At 50.2% G+C, this 17647-nt stretch overlaps 1 protein-coding gene across 2 annotated transcripts in view; it reads left to right on the forward strand.

The window, feature by feature from the left end:
* LOC111149132 (transmembrane protein 150C) overlaps positions 1 to 17647 on the forward strand; it is a 79080-nt gene that overhangs the window by 4068 nt on the left and 57365 nt on the right. The window contains exon 1 of one of the 2 annotated variants that reach the window (XM_022506069.1): positions 81 to 126. The exons of the other annotated variant lie outside the window; for it this stretch is intronic. The gene's annotated coding sequence lies outside the window, so the exon portion shown is untranslated. Of the gene's footprint in view, positions 1 to 80; positions 127 to 17647 lie in introns of those variants that run through there. 2 annotated transcript variants of the gene reach the window in all.

Genomic DNA, 17647 nt, shown 5'->3' on the forward strand with positions numbered 1-17647 from the left:
GGGGGCGGGCGGGCGCGCAGGTCCCACCCCTTCCTGAAGGAAGCGCCCGCCTCGCCGCCGCCGCCGCTGCCTCCGCCGCAGGTCACGGCCCCGCCAGGCGACCGCGGCCCCGCCGCTCCCGACCAGGTAGGCGCGGCGCCCCCTCCTCCGCCGGGCCGCGGGGCAGCGGGGGGCGCGGGGCAGCGGGGGCGCGAGGCAGCTGGGGGCGCGGGGCAGCCGGGGGCGGGGGCCGGTTCCGCGCCCAGCTTGGAGGCGGAGACCGGGGGCGGCGGGCGCTGCTGCGGGACTGGGGCGCCGGGGTCCTCCCGGCCGCGGGGGCCCCGCTCCGCCCTGCCCCAGCCCCAGCCCCGCAGCGCCCCGGGCGCGGGTCCGCCCGGCCGAGCCCCCGCTGGGGAGACGCGCGTGTCCGGCCGCGCCCGGAGCTGCCCCCGCCTGTCCTCCGCGCCTCGGTCCCCGCCGCCGCCGCAGTCTGTCCGCCGAGCCCCTGCGCCGCCCGCCGGCCGCGGCCCCGTCCCGCGCGGTGACAGGTGTCCCCACGCGCCGCCCCCGCCGCACGGCCCGGCCCTTTGTTGTCCGATGGACTCGGTCGGGAGCGACCCCAGGTTCGGCCTCCGGGGCTCCTGCCGCCGCGGCTCACTTGACCGTTAGCCGAGTCGGGCCGGCTCGGGCGACGGGGGACCGGGGAGGGCCCGGGAGGGGGCCGGGGAGGGACCGGGGGCGGCACGAGCTCGCCTCGCCCCGCGCGCCGCCCTCCCGCCCCGCACAGCCGCGCCGTCTCTCCGGCCGCACGCGGGCAGGACGCGGACTTTTCGGCTTCTCCGCGCGGCGGGGCTGCCGGGGCCGCTCGTCGGTGGGAGCGACTCGCTCCGGGTGGCGGAGGGAGACTCGGTGCGCGTTTTTCTCCGCCTCAGAGGAGTGTCGCTCCCGCGTGACACTCACGCTCCCTGCTGGTGCTCGTCGCTCCCGTCCGCGCGTCCCGCCCCGAGCGCCCCACGGACGGTCCGCGGTGCCCGGCCCACTGCGCGGGGCCCGGCCGTGCTCGGGGCGCGTCCGCAAGAGCCGGGGCGGCCTGCGGGGGTTTCGAGGCCGGACGGCGGTGCGAGCTCCCGCTGGGCATTTCTGCTCCGACCCCGGCAGGGTTCGGGGCGCGCGGCTGTCCCCGCCGTCCTGGCCGCAGGCGAGGGCGACTCTGGAGACCCCGCGGGGGCCGTTAGCGAGCGGACCCGCTTACGGCTTTGAGGAAGAACTTGTTGGGCTCACGCGTGGGTATTTGCGGATCGGAGAGTTTTGGGCTCAGCCGTCGTGCACGAAATCCCGCACTGTCTTCCCCCCGCGTCGCGGAGACGTTTCCAGGCTGCGGCCTCCGAACGGGCGGCGCGTTTCCTCTGGGGGCCGCAGCTCGGGCCTTCTAAGGGCCGGTCCGTTCTGGATTTGCTCCCCAGCTTGGACGCTCAGGCACTGGCCATGGTAGACGGAAGGGAAGGAAGTGCGGCCCGCGGGGACCACCCCTGGGTCGGTGCCGCCGACCTCGGCCTGACGCGGCGGGAGCTGGAAAGCGCGCGTTCCTCTGCCGCTAGCACGAGGCCGTCCGGGTTGTTTAAATCCGGGTTAAGGTATCTTCGTCGCCGTTGCTCAAGGCACAGATTTCTCATCAAATCCCCTTACAGTTTGCTGCGCGCAGGGGGAGTTGCGCTGGGCAGTGATTGTTTGTGCGAACCCAGTAAGGCCGGTGTCAGGCTTCGTTCTGGATCCACCACACCCGTGTGTGCCGTGACCTTGCGGGGTGTCCGTTCACGGCACCTGCTCTGCAGTCATCCACAGGGACAGCACTTTGCGTCACACTCTTGTCCGTGCCCTGCTTCGTTTCCCCGGTGACCGGAGCGCACCTCCGCGGTCCAGCGGGCCAGAGCCGGAGGGCCTGCGGTCCCCACGCGGGGAAGCTGGCGGGGCCTGCAGTTTGAGCCATTTGCTCCCACGAAACTCTGGCCACTGGGGATCATTTCAGGAACCAATGAAGCAAGACAGACACTGACAGGATAACGTATGGCCTCTCAGTGTCCCCCGTCACCAGCAGAGTCTGTAGCTCCCAGAATCCACCCCACAGTGGTGATCAGGTTCTGAGAGGCTGAAGTAAGATTTGAGCTAAAGCTCTCAAGTGTGATACAAACACCAAGTGTTACTGAATCTGGGCCCACGTTCATGACAAGGCGAGGAGCACACTCTGGTGTGTAATAAAGGTTTTACCCGGAGCTGACGGCAGAAGTGCCTCCCTACTAACTCCAACGGCAGACTTCTCCTCCTGGCTCTGCCAGTGGCCTGTGTCTCCATGGCTTCTCACCAGTTGTTCTGAGTACTTTCAAGCGAGCTTATAAGTTAGTAGAACTCTAACAAGTTGTTGTTTTCGCCAAATACCCTTTCCTGGTGTGGTGGGATGGCAAAAGATAGCTTCTTGGCAATGGCAAGTCTCCATGCGAAGAGATTTTGGACGAGCAGTTGCAATGATAGTGCGAGACTGTGGTGGAATCTTCCGGCAGACCAACCTCGCTGTGGAGCAAATCAAGCCAGCGCTGCTGAGTCGGGCTTGGAATTCTTCTAGCGATTAAGAAATCAGCATTTTTCTTTTAGCCTCTGCAAATGGCCTTTCTCTATATTGGTGCTGTCCAGTAAAACTTTCTGTATTCCATCATTTGTCCGAGGTGCTGGCCACAAGCCACATGTGGCTGTTGAGCACTTGGTATGTGCCTCGTACAACTGAGGGACTCGATTCTAGTTTTTATTTAATTTTAATTAATTTAAATAGCCACATGGGACTAGTGGCTATCATGCTGGATGGTGTAGCTCTAAACTGTCTTTACCTGTTTCCTGTAGAGATAACATTTGATGGCAATTCTTTTTTTTTTTTTTAAGATTTTATTTATTTATTTATTTACTTAGAGAACATGAGTGGTTGAGGGGAGGGGCAGAGGGAGAAAGAGCAAGAAAATCCCAAGCAGGCTCTGCACTAAGCATGGAGTCCGACGTGGGGCTCGACCTCACAACCCTGAGATCATGACCTGAGCCGAAATGAAGAGTTGGACCTTTAACTGACTGAGCCACCCAGGGGCCCCTGTTGGCAATTATTCTTTGGAAGAAAGGGGAAATAGGCAGTGATAGACCCAGAATTTAAATTTCACTCTGTCATCCTGTTGTTACCAAAACACTAGCATTTACTCTAAAGAAGGTGTTTTATGCTGAAGTTCCAGCCCACTGTAAAAATTAAGTTTCCCTTTTTAATTTATATGTATTTGCTCACCCGCAGAATAAGCAACGTCCAGAGCGGTTTAGATGCTCGGCCCCGTGCGAGCATGTGTTCTTCCACGTCCTCGAATCTGCTCTCTTGCACGTAATAGAATCATTTATTCTTAAAGTTGGTTTCTGTGCTTTTAGATTTTTCAAGGGGAGGGATGTTTGGAGAAGAGGTGGGAGCTGAGGGCTGACGCACAACCATTCTCCCGTCCGATTCCCGTTCCTGTCTGACAGTCACAGAAATCCCGTGAAAAAGCCAACAAATGAGTACCCCCGCCTCAAGGAGCGGCTGAGGCCACTGGGGGAGGCTTCTTGAATTTAGGAAATGTTCCATGTACTCCTGTTTTGGTTTGTCGCTGTTTTTGAGGTCTGCCGTGCACAGTAACATGGTCAAGCCCCCAAGACGAGACACATGTTCTTGCTTAACTTTCTCCTTATGTTTCCAAAACATTTTCATACACCCTTACAGTATTTTTCAAACCATGTGTCCTGAGTCATGGAATTGATTTAAAAGGTTAAGGTCAGTGTTTTGTTTGCTTGTTTTTTAATGAAATGAAATATACAGTGGAATAGGAATTCTCACTATGTGTCCCTCTCAGTGGGAGCTGCTAGTGACTGCTGAAATTTTTGCTTCTCCCACGTCTGGCAAATACAAGGCCGCAGGGAGGGTGGCGACGGAAAGCACTACATTACCAGGACCCTTGGACTCAAATCCTGCCGCTGCAATGCCCAGTCCATACATAGTGAGCACTGTATAAGCAGGGTCATTATTTCTAGTATTATTATATGAGTGTTTGTGTGTCTCTTGGATCATGATATCAAATATTGCCTTTGAAAGTAGGCTCGAGACCCACTTTTGGGAAGCATTGATCTAAGGCCTCCGCAAATCACTGAGTACTTCCCGAGGGCCCCACGCTGAATGCTTCACATGTATTACGTTGCTTCTCAGGACAGTCCTGTGAGCCTCGCCGCGATCCCATGGTACCTCCAATCCCAGGAAGTCGGAGAGGCAGGATTGAGCCCCAGGCAGTCGGTGACAGATCCCCCCCTTCTACAGTGCAGTGTGACAGTGATGTGCAGGGGGACAGCGGCACACCTGTGAGGCTCAGACATTGCATAGCCTTGTACAAGCACAGAAGTGAGCAGACCACAGCCATCTTCTGAGTAAGATGAATCCTATTGGGGAGGTGGGGAGTCACTCTGTGTTTACTCACTGTCTTTAGGCCAGGAGAGACCTTGCTGCTCCCAGCCTCTGGCCCCTGAAAGTGAATGCCCTGGATCAGGAAGCCTGGGGACCAAAGAAACGCAAATTACCCAAAGACTAACTACAGACTTTGCGGGCTTCCTTCCTTCCTAACCATTCGCTGACTTCTACCCACTGCTTTGTAGCAAATTGTCCCAAATGGTCTGAATAGATAAGGTGCATCCCATAAATCTCCCACTTTTTACTACATTCTAAATTGTTTTTTGGAATCACTTCTTGCCTGTGTTTCGTGATATGTATATATTTTTATTTGTAATAGACATGTAATAGTATATTACTTTCAGATGTACACCATGATGATTAGGCATTTGCATATGTTGCAAAAGGACTAAGTCTAGTTAACTTCCCTCACCACGTATAGATACAGATTTTTTTCTTGTGATGAGAATTTTTGACATCCACTCTCTCAGCAACCTTCGAATGCATAATACAGTATTATTTACTGCAGTCACCATACTATACATTATATCCCCAAGACGAGTTTATTTTATAAAGAAAATAAAGTTTGTTTGTACAAAGGAAGTTTGTACCTTTTGATTTCATTTTAATATAATAAATGGAAAAGAGTGTTGTTTTCAGAATTTTATGTACAGGGGCACCTGGGTGGCTCAGTTGGTTAAACATCTGCCTCGGCTCAGGTCATAATCCCAGGGTCCAGGGATCGAGCCCTGTGTCAGGCTCTCTGCTCAGCAGCAGTCTGCTTCTCCCTCTCCCTGCCGCTCCCCCTGCTTGTGCGCTCTCTCTCTGTCAAATAAATAAATAAAATCTTCTTTAAAAAAGAATTTTATGTACAAGGAGAGGTCTTAAAACTGAGGCTGGAAATTTTTTTTTCCCTCACCTAGTGCATTCTAGAAAGGAAAACCAAATTCATTTTGGAAGGAAGATTTCAGTTTTCCCTAAAGGTCAAACTAAGTCTGAGTGACCACATGTCCATGGACTTCATCAGGCAGACAAGAGGAAACAGCTTGTCGTCATGGCTACTTTTCTTCTTTAAAAACTCCAGAATGTCCTGGAGGCATTCAGATGTTGTTCAAAGCTTCAGAAGCGTCCACCTCTGGAGACAGGGGTACAGACTCTACCCATGGAGTACAAAGGAGTACAGTGAAGGTCTTTGAAAACGTGCTGGAGGTCGTGTAATACTTTTAGGCAAGTGTAGACAAAGCTTAAGAAGTCATTGTGAGGGCGCCTGGGTGGCTCAGTCCATTAGCGTCTGCCTTGGGCTCAGGTCATGATCCCAGCATCCTGGGATCAAGTCCCACATTGGGCTCTCTGCTCAGCGGGGGGTCTGCTTCTTACTCCCCTCTGTTCCCCTTGCTTGTATTCTCTCGCTCTGTCTGTCAAATAAATAAATAAAAATAAAATCTTTAAAAAAAAAAAGAAGTAATTGTGATTAACTATGGCAGTAGAGGAAATCAGCCTGTAGTTTAAATGGTGTTATTTAACTCTGCAGTAACTATAATGAATTATAATGGTTTTCAACTGAATGTAAACATAAATGTCTCCAAAAATAGCAGAGCCTTACTGTTCATCAAACATTTCATTTATTAACAAAGTAGACCTCTTCCTGTTTTTTACACTTATAATGACTTAGCTGCCACAGAAATACTTTAGATGGTAATAATTGGAAGTTTTAAGGCATAAAGTAAAACTGTACATAGCCAAGGGCACCTGGCTGGCTCAGTTAGTAGAGCATGTGATCTGGGGTTGTGAGATCTGGGGGTAGATCTGGGGGTAGAGATTACTTTAAAAAAAACAAAAAAACAAAAGTGGGCGCCTGGGGGTTCAGTTAGTTAAGCATCGGCTCTTGGTCTCAGCTCAGGTCTTGATTTCAGGGTCATGAGTTCAAACCCTCTGTTGGGCTTCACACTGCGTATGGAGCCTACTTAGAAAAATGAAAAACGGGCACCTGAGTGGCTCAGTCAGGTAAGCATCTGCCTTGTCTAAGGTCATAATCTTGGGGTCTCGGGATCGAGCCTCACGTGGGGCTCCCTGCTCAGGGAGGAGTCTCCTTCTCCGTCTCCCTCTGCCTCTCCCCCAGCCCCACTCGTGCTCTCTTTCTTTCTCCCAAATAAATAAATATAATCTTTAAAAACAAAAAACAAAAGCAAAAGACAAAACAAAAAAAACAAGAAGAAATCTGTACATAGCCAAAATGGACATTATAGTATTTAAACTGGTCTGGTTAATAAAACAGTCTTTCAAATTATCTTTCATTTTATTGACTTATGAGTGAAAGGTGGTTTTTCTTTTTTTCAAGATTTTGTTTATTTGAGATAGCAAAAACAAGAGATGGAACAAGAGCGAGCAGGGAATAGGGCAGAGGCAGAGGGAGAAGCAGACTCCCCGCTGAGCAGACAGCCCGATGGTGGCTCCATCCCAGGACCCTGGGATCATGACTTGAGCCCAAGGCAGAAGCTTGACTTGAGCCACCCAGGCGCCCCACTGAAAGGTGTTAATTAAGAGATACTGATACCATTGTAAAGCCATTTCAAATAGAAATACTACTTTTTACTGCACCTGGACTGTTTGTAAATTAGAATTCCATAATGTAATTGTTCTGGAATTTCTAGTGGAAATGTATCTCCTGGAATTCCTAAATTCTACTTTTCACTAAAATTTAAAATGTATTTACGTAGAAACACGAGCAACTAAAACTACCTGTGCGCAGTGGCAGGAATATGAACTTACGGGGGACAGTTTTTCTTTCTTGTGGCATTATGTTCCCACGTGCCTTAGACTTAGAAAATTTTGAGAAATTTTCCAGGCTTGTCAGCGACAGCACAGAGTTCACAAGAACAGGATTTCTCGCCTGTAATTTTAATAGCTAATAGAATTGTTCCTGAATAAACTGATTATTTTTCTATGACATTTTGATTGGTGTTTTTCCATTTTATTTTGAGCTTATATGTGACGTAACGATTGATCTGTATGAAAAGGAGTGGGTTGCCATTTGCATGCCAAAATTCTGATTTTCTATGTGTGCATGTAAAAATAGAGACAAAGTTTTCCCATTAACTGATTTGGGGAGAGGACGTCCTTGTGATCAAAGAGTAGCACATGGTGATCTTTTAAGATGAGGCCATCGAACAAAGTGAGCACTTACGTGTCGGGCCACAAATTTGGCAGGTCATCCGCGGTGCTCTTTATTAGCCATCGGACAGTATTTGTGCCGTCCCCCGCATGGTCCCTCGCCCGGAGGAACTTTTTCTTCACTGTTACTTCCTCCTTATTCATAACACGGGCTTTAACTCATTTCAGCACCTGGGAAATTAAAGAGGATTGTTCTGGATGATAACTGGTCCCCCACTGAGCATTTCTAAGAGCTAGAAAAGCCTTAGGAAGTCAGATAATTTATTTCTTAGAGTCGTGGCATGACCACAGTCATCACAGAAAGATATGTAGGCTCCATTCTACTTTTAGCCTGTGAATATTTTACACCAGTTCTTGACGTATTGTCTGTCTGCGCTGACTTCACGGGACTCTGACATTGAACCTAGGCTCGGTTCTGTTTCAAGTGTCTCCTGGTTTGGTTGCTTGTGGCACATGTACCTTGTCCTTTCCAATTAAGTCATTGTTTTGGGGCACCTGGGTGATTCAGTTGGTTAAGCGTCTGCCTTCAGCTCAGGTCGTGATCCCAGGATCCTGGGATCGAGTCCTGCATCAAACTCCTTGCTCAGTAGGGAACCTGCTTCCCCCTCTTCTCTTGCTCCTACTCATGCTTGCTCTCTCTCTGACAAATAAGTAAAATCTTAAAAAACAAAAAACAAAAAACTGTTTCTTTGCATGTAGAGATTATATCATGTAATTTTTTTTTTTTTTATCCCTCCGGGTTGTCGGGAGAGGGAGGTTGGCTAACTACTTTGTAAATAAAGTTTTATTGGAACACAGCCCTGTCCATCGGCGGCATATCACCTGGGGCTGCTTCTGCACTACTACCACAGAGTCCAGCAGTTCAAATAGCCCATCTGGCCCATGAAGCTGACAGTCTTCTGTACCTGGTTCTTTATAGGAAACGTTGGTCAGCCCTGTTCATATGCTACTCTTCTTCCGGGCCCTGGAAGAAAATGTGGGAGAGCGGCCCCCATTGTGTGCAGCGGCGTGGTCCCTGTCGGGAGTGGATTTCACATGCGAATGACTGACTGAGTGACTGATGTCTTCTCCCTTCCTGTGGCACTGTCCACGGGCTGCAAAAGCAGGTGTCAGCATAGGCTTAGGTATCGTGTGGGCCTGGTCACTAGCTGTGTAACCTTGAATAAGTTACTTAATCCTTTTAAAGCTGTTCTCGGTGCTGTGGTACGTCCTGTTGGGAGGCAGTCCTCCGCGCGTCCCTGCCTTTGGACAGGTCTTTAAGAAGGGAGGCACTGGCAGCAACTTTGTCCTGGGTCATCTTTCCCAGCATGTGTGCACAGCGAACAGTCTTGGATGATAGAGGTAGCGTCGCCCTCAAGCAACGGGCAGGCGTGCGTCCATCTAGTATGACGGACACGGGTCCGAGGGCGGCCTTGCTCTCCAGGAACGCTCCTGCCTGTGTGTGCAGGGGTCACGTGGCCTTTGTTGTGACACCTGTAGACGTCGGAGCTAGAAGACGGTTACAAGAAAATGCAGGTACTCTAGCTACTGCTGTCACTGAGAGTAATACAGTCATTTGTCCCTGACCCAGGAGCCCCGGGTCTTCTTCAGCATCCATGACTTGTGCAAATAGCATAAAATCCCAGAATTTCCCAGTTCTCAGACACCAGTTCCATGGGCTATTATGAAACTTGAATAAGGGAACGAATAGAAGACATTTAACACAGTGCCTGGCAGACAGTAATTGCCTAATAGATGTTAGCTATGAATTATTACTGAGCTGGCTGTTAACTCTGAGGTGTGAAGGCGAGTCCCAGTTTCTTGTGTCCAACTTGTATCTTAAGGTAGTAGTTTTTCAAGCTGTAGGTCAGCAGGGCTATGAAAACAGACGAGTAGATTAATTTTTATAATGAAACAGAAAATACAATAGAATAGAATAATAAAGAAAATGTCCAAGTGCAGAATTTGTAGTAAGGATAAATACTGATTTCTGAAACATTTCTTTTCAGTTATATACATATATATCTGTATATTGGATTGTGATAGTAAATACTTCTGTTTACTGTCAGTCTTGGTCAAAAAGGTTGGAAAGCCACCGCTGCCCTAATACATGTAATGGAACTATTCAGAACTGTTGTTCATGAGAGCCTAGAATTCCCATCTTAGTTCTCATTCTGGAAAAGGTGTATAAAGGGCTGCTCTCATCTAGGTGTGGCTGCTCAGAAGGAATGACCAGAAGTTCAGTTTGTTTACCCTCTGCAAACCATTTTGCCCGTGATTAACAGCAAATCAATATAGCTACAGGTTACTTTCAGAAGAAGGGGATTAGGGGCACCTGGGTGGCTCAGTGGGTTAAGCCTCTGCCTTCGGCTCAGGTCATGATCTCAGGCTCCTGGGATCGAGCCCCGCATCGGGCTCTCTGCTCAGCAGGGACCCTGTTCCCTCCTCTCTCTCTGCCTGCCTCTCTGTCTACTGTGATCTCTGTCAGATAAATAAATAACATCTTTAAAAGAAGAAGAAGAAGGGGATCGGTAGTTGCTGTTAGCCTTCGCCACTAGAACGTTCTGCAATGATGGAAGTGTTCGCTTTCCGCATCGTGCCGTATGGTGGCCACTCTGTGTTGAGCAACTGAATGTGCAACTGAGGAACTGAATTTTTAATTAAAATTTTTAAAAATCTGGATTAATTGAAATTTAAATAGCCACATGGAGGCTCTTGGACAGTGCAGTTTTATTCAGATTGAACACAAAGTTGTGGTTTCCTCCAGTACAATTAACTGTGTGTTGCGGCTTCGGTACTGCCCCAAGCGCAGCGCTCTTCCACTGCGTGGTTCAGACGACCACTGACCCTTGCCCGGGGCCGCTGGGTGGACATCAGGGTGAAGACGCGCTTGAGAAGCGGCTACCTTGGACAGCGCCTCACACCAAGAGAAGACGTCCAGTTGCTGGGGGCAGAGCCTCTCAACCCTGACTGTGCAATAGAATCATTTGAAAGGCTGTAAAAATCCAGGCTGCGCTTCAAACCAAAGAAGACCTTGTTTATTTTTTTTTTAAGATTTTATTTATTTATTCATGAGAGACAGAGCGAGAGAGAGAGAGAGAGAGAGACAGAGGGAGAAGCAGTCTCCAGGCTGAACAGGGAGCCCAGTGCCGGGCTGGATCCCAGGACCCTGAGATCATGACCTGAGCCAGAGGAAGTCGCTTAACCATCCGAGCACCCCAGGTGCCCCAAATCAGACATTGTTTAGACGTTCCTGGGGTGCTCTTGCATTTCATCATCTGGGAGCATCCCCAGCTGGCAGGGGAAGGGGCACATGAAAGACAGTGGACCCCTCTCTTCTCTTAAAGATAAAGACTCCAGCTGATCTCTGGTGTGGAGAGCTGAGCTGTTTCCTACCTGGTTGCCCTTGCACCAGAAGTCCCCTTGCTCAGTGGGCCAAAGTGCAAATTTTTGTGTGACAAAACTGAGCTTCAAAGAAGGAAAATATAGTCTCTTACTGACCTGATTCACATGCGCAGTACTTGCCATTTATATACCCAGCAAACGTTTGTAGACGTCTGCCTGTGTGTTTGCGGGAAGCCGTGCTTCTTCAGTCCGGCGGGGGAGGCGGACACATTAATAGTTATCCTACATTAGAGGAAGCGCAATGTGGAGAGAAAAGCCCCTGGGTGCCTCGAGAGCACCCACAAGGGGGTGGGTGTCCTGGATAGAAGAGGAGAGACATCAGAGGGTTTCTAAGAGACACTGACACACAAGTTGAGCCTTGTAGGATCAGAAGGAACAGTCACATCTGAGAAGCGGAAAATGAACAAAAGAACAGATATGACCTGGGAGGAGGCCCTGGCCTACATCTTCTGTCCCTTTACCACTGAGCCCTCTAAGATAGCTCCCTCCTGAGGGAGGCCCTTGCTGCAGTTTTAGCAAACCTCGTGGGATATCCTCATCCTAACTGGTTTTTGTCATTTATTCATTCACTCGATTATTCATTCAGCGTGATTTATTGAGGTGTTACTATATGCAGACATATCTAGGTGCTGGTGATAGAGCAGTGAACAAAACAGACACATTCCTGCCCTCTGGGAGCTGTATAGTCTATTGGAGAAGACCAACCAGAAATGGATAGATAAGGAAATAGTATAGCACACGATGAATGTGTTATGGAGAAAAAGAAGTCATGGTAAGGAAGCTGGAGATACGTGAGAAGGTGCTCTGAGAACTAGGAGCCTCCGAGCACGCTGTCTCTCTGCAAACTTAATAGCATTTCCTACCACTTTTCTGAAACTAGATCTGGGTCCTGCATTCTCTTTCTTTTGTTCAAGCCTGGCCATTCACCGACATCCGGAACCCTGTGATCCTCCTTCTTCCACGATCTAACTGTGTCAGTAAGACCTCTCACACCCACCTCCTTTACCTCCCCCCACCATATATCATAACTTGCATTTTCATGGCTTCTTAACGTTCTCATTTCTGGTCGTCTTTTGAATCCCCCCATTCTTTCCCTCTGCACCCCAGGGAATCCACGCTTAATAAAGCCCTTGACCTTCCGGCTGATTGCTCTCTCGCTCTTCTGTGTGGGTCACTGCATGGAAAGGCGTTTCATCCCCAACTCTAAGGCCAAACATGGTAAACCACCTTCCACCCTCTCTCAGCACTGCTCTCTGTCCAGCTCCCAGGCATTTCATTCATTTCTCGAGTTGCTGAGGACCTGGCTCTGCGTCTTCCCTGCCTCCCCTCCTCCCCAACTCTTGTCCTAACTCTCGACAACGGCAGTCGTCCTGGATCATCGGACCATAGATCTGGCCTCAAAATCCACTGGACCTTTTCAATAAGTTCACCTCCAACTAAACCATAGCTGTTCACTCCCAGGCCTCCACCCAGGTTCTTATACCATCGGTACTTTTCCACCTCCGAAATCTTAGCCTCAGTGTCTCATTCTCTGAGTGTCCCTGTGTACCCTTCCAGCTGTCCCACACCCTACTCCCTCCACTCTTTCAGCTCCGTGGAGGTGTCCAGTCTCTGACTCCCTTCAGCGGCCCCAGCTCTTCCTTAGAAATGCAAGTGGAGTCCCCTGATCTTCAGAAGATGTGGTTTCCTTTTTTCCACATCTTTAAGGCCAGTCCATTCCCTGAACCCCGAATGCCATCTCCTCATCCTTCCTTCGGGACCTTTGCTCTGTTGATAATCCTCTTTCTTCTGGATCATGTACCTCTGCCCTTTACCGGCCCCTCCCCTTAGCCAAGCACCCATAGGTCACGTCCAGAAAAATAATTTTCTTAGGTTAAGTAAATTAAGATAGATCACGCCAACAATACTATACTGAAATATTGGAATATTGATGGAGATACGTGTGTGTGTGTGTGTGTGTGTGTATCACACGGAGAGGTGATCACAAAAATAAGTTAAAAGATATTAAGACAGATTTGTTAACTGATTTTCTTTTTAAAATTTATTTCTTTATTTTTAATTTTGTAGTAGAGCACACATAGTAGAAAGTCACTATCTTAACCAGTTTTAAGTGCACAGTCAGTGATGGTAAGTTTACTCACGGTGTTGTGCACCCAACCTCCAAAACTCTTTTTATCTTGCAAAATTGAAGCTGTACCATTGAACAACTTCCCATTTCGCCCTCCTTCTTCAGTCCTTGCAACCACCATTCTGCTCTCTCTGAATTTGACGAGTGCAGGCGGCTCGTGTCAGTGGGATTCTGCAGTGTTTGTCTTTTTATGATTGGCTTATTTCACTTAGCGTGACGTCCTGGAGGTCTCTCCGTGTTGTAGGATGTGTTGGAATTTCCTTCCTCTTGTAAGGCAGAGTATCACTACCTTGTAGGTATATACCCTATTGTTAAATGATTCCATTTTTGAAGTTATTATTAGTATAAACACACACACACATAACAGATTGCATGTCAAGATGTTAACCGTGGTTCTCTCTCTCCATTGTGGAATTCTGAATACTTTTCGCCCTTTCCCTGACCTGTACCTTCTAAAGTATTTGCAGTGAGCCCCTTTCTCTGTTGTAAAAGCGGAGGAGACTGGCCTGCAGGGGCTCTTCCTCGGCGACGGTGGGTCACGCCCGCGACTGGCACCTGCCCGGCCCGCAGGCCGCCCCTCACCTGCCCCACTCGGCTCTGAGCACCAGCAACCCCGGACTTCTGCGTGCGCAGCTGTCAGAGGCCTTGGAGCGCGCGCCTCTTGCTGCGGCCGCGTGGGAGACCTCCCCGTCCCTGCAGACGCAGCCACGGTCATTTCCTCCTTCGCTGCACACCCCTGCCCTCAGTGCCGGTCGGTTCCTCCCTCTGGAGCTCCTCAATCCCTGTACCGGTCTCTGGTGCTGCATTCTTTCCTGATGAACAGTGAGCAGCTCGGGGCGAGGACTGCATTCGTCGGTGGACTCTCGGCCAGTGGCACAGAGCCTGGCAGATGAGCCGAGCAGACTGGGGAGCCTCTGGCCACTCAGAGGGGCTGGAGCGCAGGATGCTGAGAGATGCGGTTGGAAAAGACTTGCCCTGAGGCCCTTTTTCCACCACCTGCTGCTGCCCCTGGCATGAACAATGTAAAGATTTAAAGATACTTTACATTTTACTAAAAATTAATTTGACTTTTTAAAAGATTTTATGTATTTATTGGAGACAGAGATAGCTAGAGAGAGCAGGAGCAGGGAGGAGAGGGAGCAGCAGGAGCAGCAGACCCCCCCCCCCCCAAACCCTGCTGAGCAGGGAGCCCAATGCGGGGCTCGATCCTAGGACCCTGGGATCATGACCTGAGCCAAGCAAATGCTTAACCGACTGAGACACCAGGCGCCCCTACATTTGATTTTAAAATCATTGAAAGACACTCCATTTTTATCTTAATAATGCTGGTGAACTCTGGCCCGGTCCTCGGTCACATCAGCCGCGCCTGGTCTCCTGTGGCGCTAGGCTCCGAGTGCGTGTTTGGTAAATCCCTGTGAATCTCCTTGATCACCCTCCCGGCTCCCTGTGAGCAAACCTCCCTTCCTTCAGTTCCGCTGGTCGACAAGCTGGAACAGGAGTTCTCAGGGGCCCGGGAGGCTCCTTCGTCACCCCCACCTGTCACACGTAGCGACTAGCAGCCTCCACCACGGGTCCGACTGCTGTCGGTCAAGCCCGGTCAGAGAAGGGAAGGAGTGAAGCGATGCACTGCTGCTCCGGCTCGGAGTCCCTCGTGAGTGGACACAGCGAAGGACGCTTGCTGCCCTTAACCTGGCAGCGAACATCATACTATAATAGTAGTTCACACGGAGGAGCCATCGCGGGCCACGCACAGTTGGTGAAACACATTTCAGGCGCGCCTGGGGCTCAGTCGTTAAGTGTCTGCCTTCAGCTCGGGTTATGACCCCAGAGTCCTGGGATCGAGCCCCCTGCGTCGGGCTCCCTGCTCAGCGGGGAGCCTGCTTCTCCCTCTCCCACTCTCCCTGCGTGTGTTCACTCTCTCGCTGTCTCACTCTCTGTCAAATAAATAAATAAAATCTTTAAAAAAAAATTTCATAGGCTTGTTCAGGTAAGTAGTTTTGGGTAGTTACCTTCCATTGTAAATGAAGGATTCTAGTCCTCCTTTAGGGGTATGAGAGGGGCAGATGGGAAGATGAAAAATAGTTTTTTTTTTAAAGATTTTATTCATCTATTTATTTGATAGAGAGATCACAAGCAGGCAGAGAGAGGGGGAGGCAGGCTCCCTGCTGAGCAGATCCCAGGACCCGGAGATCATGACCTGAGCTGAAGACAGAGGCTTAACCCACTGAGCCACCCAGGTGCCCTGAAAAATAGTTTGGTTTTTCTTAAGGAAAGTGGTCCAGTATGAGTGACTCACCCAAAGCACCTGAAATTATTTTAGCAAAAATTATTAATGATACGACACTTTGTATTTGAAATGAAACATTTTGCAACTGTTGGACCAGTGTGCGGTTCATTGGCCTGTCTGCACCGAATCACAGTGGCTTCCTGTGAGGTCTCCTCCTTACCCAACCAGCTCTGTGCTGGCTCAGCCGGACTGGAGAACCCCGCTGGTGGTACTGTCCCGCTGGTGGTACTGTCCCGCTGGTGGTACTGTCCCGCTGGTGGTACTGTTGTCGTGTTTTCTTTTCTTTCTGCCACACCACAAGGAAGTGACAACACTCCTGAGAATAAGCGTTAGCCTCGGGGATGTTAATAACGGCCTTTAAGGCTCGGCCTTGCTGCCCTCACTTCTGGCTGCGCGCTCGGATGAGTTACTTAATTCACGGAACCTTCGAGTTTCTGTTGTTCATCAGTAAAATGGATCCGTGTGTCCGTCTTGCTGAGTAGGCTGCGGGCGTCCCCACAGGAGGGTCGTGCTTCATCCCTCCTTCGAAACTCAGTACGTGGGACGAGGCCCGGCAGGTAAGAATTCTGCACGTATTTGCCGGACAAACCAGATTCATCTTACTTACTCCCCTCGTCAGTGGTTTCAAGGAGCAGTGGGACGTGCAGCGGCAGAGTGTGTGATGCTGGGCTCTCAGGCTCTGGAGTCACCCCCCGGCCGAGTCCTGGCCCCGGCATCCCCGGCAGCGTGACGCTGGGCAGGTTATCCTCCGTGCATCTGTGGAGACACGTGGTGGTACCTGCCTCCTCGGGTTGTGAGAACTCGCCGCTGTGCCTGTCCGAGGGTCCGGGCTCTGTACATGCCAGTTCTTGGTGTGACACGTGAAAAGCTTTTCAAATTGCTGCTCAGGTAAAGGTGACATTTTTTCCATGAGGTCTTGCCAAGGATCAAACGCTCTGAGATACTTAACAGTAATGTGTCTTTCCCTGTCTTACCGAGTGGTAATTCCTTCTGTTTCACATTCTCTAAAGCCCAGGTAGGGTGTCTTTCATGGGGACCTTTAATAAAAATACGCTCACTCTGATATAAAATATAAGGTTCAGGGACTCCTGGGTGGCTCGGTCAGTTAAACGTCTGCCTTCCGCTCAGGTCATGATCCCAAAGTGTTGGTTGGGATCAAGTCTCACATCGGGCTCGTTGCTTGGCAGGGAGCCTGCTTTGCCCTCTGCCTGCTGCTCCCCCTGCCTGTGCTCTCTCTGCCAAATAAATACATAAAATCTTTTAAAATAAATAAAATAAAATATCAGGTTCAAAGAGGGCCTAACCTTGGGCTGTTCCTGGCTGAGACCGGCCGCCTGCTCTTTTCCCACTGTTTGCGGTACAGAAATAGCTCTGGTCAGTTCCCAGGCATTACAGATTTTGAAGATCATGTGAAATGATAACGATTTCAGACGTGAGAGCGCAGCGGCAGTTCCTCCGCTGACGTCCTTGCTTGCTGTCTCTTCCCGGGTCTGTCGTGCGCTGCACGGTCTGTTCATCCTCCCGACATTTCTCCTCCATAAGGTCTCCCCATCCAGGGAGCCTCTGAGAAAGTGTCTTAGTTATGGGACCGAACCCAAGTACTAGTGACATTCAAGGCCAGGCGTAATGGGAACCCATTCCATCCATGGCTTTCTCTATTTATTTTATCTACTCTTTTTCTCCCAATTGCTCTCTAACATACACTTTTCCTACCCACTCACCTGAACACAGTCTTGGCTTCTTACTCTCATTTTCCTGGTTCTCACACCAAAATGCCCTGCTAGGCCCATGGTATTTGTCTACCTTAGCCCCCGCGCTCTGTGGATCCTACGTCTTGTTGAACACTGAGCAGCTTCTGTCTCTGTGTCTGCGTTAACTTATATTTAATCTAGAGCTTGGTCAGGTGCTATTTAAAAATCATGAAGACTCCGACTGTTGACTTGATACCAGAAGCTGATTAGCTGGGCATTGAGGGAAACCGCGCTGTTTTATATGTATAGGAAAAAAGTAAAGATAAAAAATTAACATTTCCTCTTGGCAGCTGTGATTCTGCCGCACCGCACACAGCCCCGACAGCCGCACCGCACACAGCCCCAACCGCCCCACTGCACACATCCCCCACCGCCGCACCGCACACAGCCCCGACCGCCGCACACAGCCCCGACCGCCGCACCGCACACAGCCCCGACGGCCCCACCGCACACAGCCC

The sequence above is a fragment of the Enhydra lutris genome, unplaced genomic scaffold, assembly GCF_002288905.1.
Source record: "Enhydra lutris kenyoni isolate GAN:26980312 unplaced genomic scaffold, ASM228890v2 scaffoldscaffold21, whole genome shotgun sequence".
NCBI lineage: Eukaryota > Metazoa > Chordata > Mammalia > Carnivora > Mustelidae > Enhydra > Enhydra lutris.